The sequence below is a fragment of the Elephantulus edwardii genome, unplaced genomic scaffold (assembly GCF_000299155.1).
Source record: "Elephantulus edwardii isolate Elephantulus edwardi_28Jun2011 unplaced genomic scaffold, EleEdw1.0 scaffold00035, whole genome shotgun sequence".
Classification (NCBI taxonomy): domain Eukaryota; kingdom Metazoa; phylum Chordata; class Mammalia; order Macroscelidea; family Macroscelididae; genus Elephantulus; species Elephantulus edwardii.
The window spans coordinates 387,568-389,987 of NW_006399785.1; positions in this window are offsets into that span (position 1 = coordinate 387,568).

The window sequence follows — 2,420 nt, forward strand, 5'->3', positions numbered from 1 at the left end:
ATTATCCCAGTCACTGAATCAATCCACCTCATAGAGGGCCTTCCTCTCCTGCGCCGTCCCTCCACCCTCCCAAGCATGATGTCCCTCTCCAAGGACCTGTCTCTCCTCACTACATGTCCAAAGTAAGTTAGACGGAGCCTCAGAATCCTTGCCTCCAAGGAGCCACCCGGTTTAACCCTCTCCAGGACAAATATATTTGTTTTCCTAGCAGTCCATGGTATTCTCAGTACTCTTCTCCAGCACCACAGCTCAAAGGCATCAATTCTCCTTCTATCCTCCTTGGTCATTGTCCAACTCTCTGATGCATAACAGGTGATTGCGAAGACCATGGCCTGTATCAGACGCACCTTAGTCTCCAGAGAGACACCACTGCTCTTCAGCACTTTGGAGAGGTCCCTAACAGCAGACTTTCCCAAGGCAATGCACCTTTTAATTTCCTGGCTGCTGGTGCCAAGACTGTTGACTATGGAGCCAAGCAAACTAAAGCTGTGTACAATCTCAATCTCTTCACCATCCATCCTGATGCTGCCGATTGGTCCAGTGGTGAGAATCTTTGTCTTCTTGACATTGAGCCTCAATCCATATTGTAGGCTGCAGTCCTTGACCCTCTGCAGCAGGTGCTTCAGGTCCTCCTCAGTTTCAGCAAGCAGGGTTGTGTCATCCGCATAACGCAGATTGTTGATAAATCTGCTTTTTTTGATAAATAAAATTGTTGATAAAAACAATATCATGATAGATGGAGAAAATCTCAAAACTGTCAACAATTTCATCTTACTTGGATCCACAATTTACACCCTTGGTACCAGTCATCAGGAAATAAAGGAATGTATTGCACTGGGGAAAATCTGCAGTTAGGGACCTGTCTAAATTACTGAGGGAGTAATGATGTCAATTTGAGGACTAAGGTGCATCTGATTCAGGCCATGATCTTTCAGAGCACTTGCTGTGTACCTGAGAGCTGGACAATAAATAAGGATGACAGAAAAATTAATGCCTTTGAGCTGTGGTGTTTAGAAGAATACTGAACATCATTTGGATTTCCAAAAGAACAAACAAATATGTCTTGGAGATGGTGAAGCCATCTTTGCTCTTTGGAGGCAAAAATGATGACTCTTTGCCTCAGATGTCAGGCATATTGCTAGAAGGGGCTATTCCTTGGAAAGGGACATGACACTCAGAAAGATAGAGGGTCAGTGAAGGAGAAGAAGACCCTTGACCAGATAGATTGACATGATGACTGCAACAGTGGGCTCTAATGTGTCAGGAAATGTATGCATGGCACCGGATAGGACAGGTTCAATTCTGTTCTGTTGTTCAGAGGGTCTCTATGAGTCATACTAGACTTGATAGCATCTAACAACAACAACAACAAATTAGATAGTGTGTCCCACACAGAATGTTACCCAGAGTAAGTCTAGTTTTTAGGCCAAGTTCTAAGGCATAATTCTTCAGTTATTAGTCCAGCCTCTGGTTTCAGTTCAGCAGTCAAATACAAATCAGTCAGCCAGGTTTGCCTCAAAGCAGTTATAAGTCAGCTTCTCCTTTAAACATCCAACAAGAACAGCAAAAACCTTTAAGTATGGCCTTTACCTCAGGTACCTTCTGCTTATATCTTGCCACAATTTTTCTACAGTAATGCCATGGTCTCTTCACCACCAGATTCTTAATCTCACCAGGTTCTTGCTCCAGTGTTCCTTGAGTTTTACCACCACAAGTCTTGCTCACCAAAATTCTTCCTTGCCTCAAGCCTTGCTGCCCAGTATGGGAAGTACTCTTTCTCTTATCTTAGTCCCACAATTGTTTATGATTTGCAAGAGCATGCTGATCTTCAAGACCATTTATTTGCAGTTAAGGTAGCTGGAGACTAGAGAAAGCTGTCAACCTTTAGGCTAACACTGCAGATCCACACAGTGAAATGCTTTACATTATCAATAAAACTCTAATAAATATCTTTCTGCTTTTCTCTGCTTTCAGCCAAGATCCATCTAACATCAGCAAAGAAATAGGTTCCAAGGCCTCTTCTAAATCCAGCCTGAGTTTCTGTAAGTTCTTTGTTGATGTACTATTGCAATCAATTTTTAATTATCTTTAGCAAGACTTTCCTTGCATGTGATACTAATAGTATTGATCCACATTCTGTTGGATTGCAAAGTCCAGCATCCTAAATGATCTGTTCTCCATATAGATTGAAAAGGTATGGAGAAAGGATACATTCCTGATGCACTCCGTTCTTTTTTTTTGTTGTTCTAAAATATTTTTTTTCTCTTTCCCCCCCTTTTTTATTAAATTTTATTAGTTTTAATGAACATTTACAGAGATTTGGGGTTTTCATTCATTCATTGTTGCACTGTTTTCTCCACCCTCATCCCCAGTTCGTTCTTCTTTCCACCCGCCCAATGTCTGTTTTAATTGTCCAATTG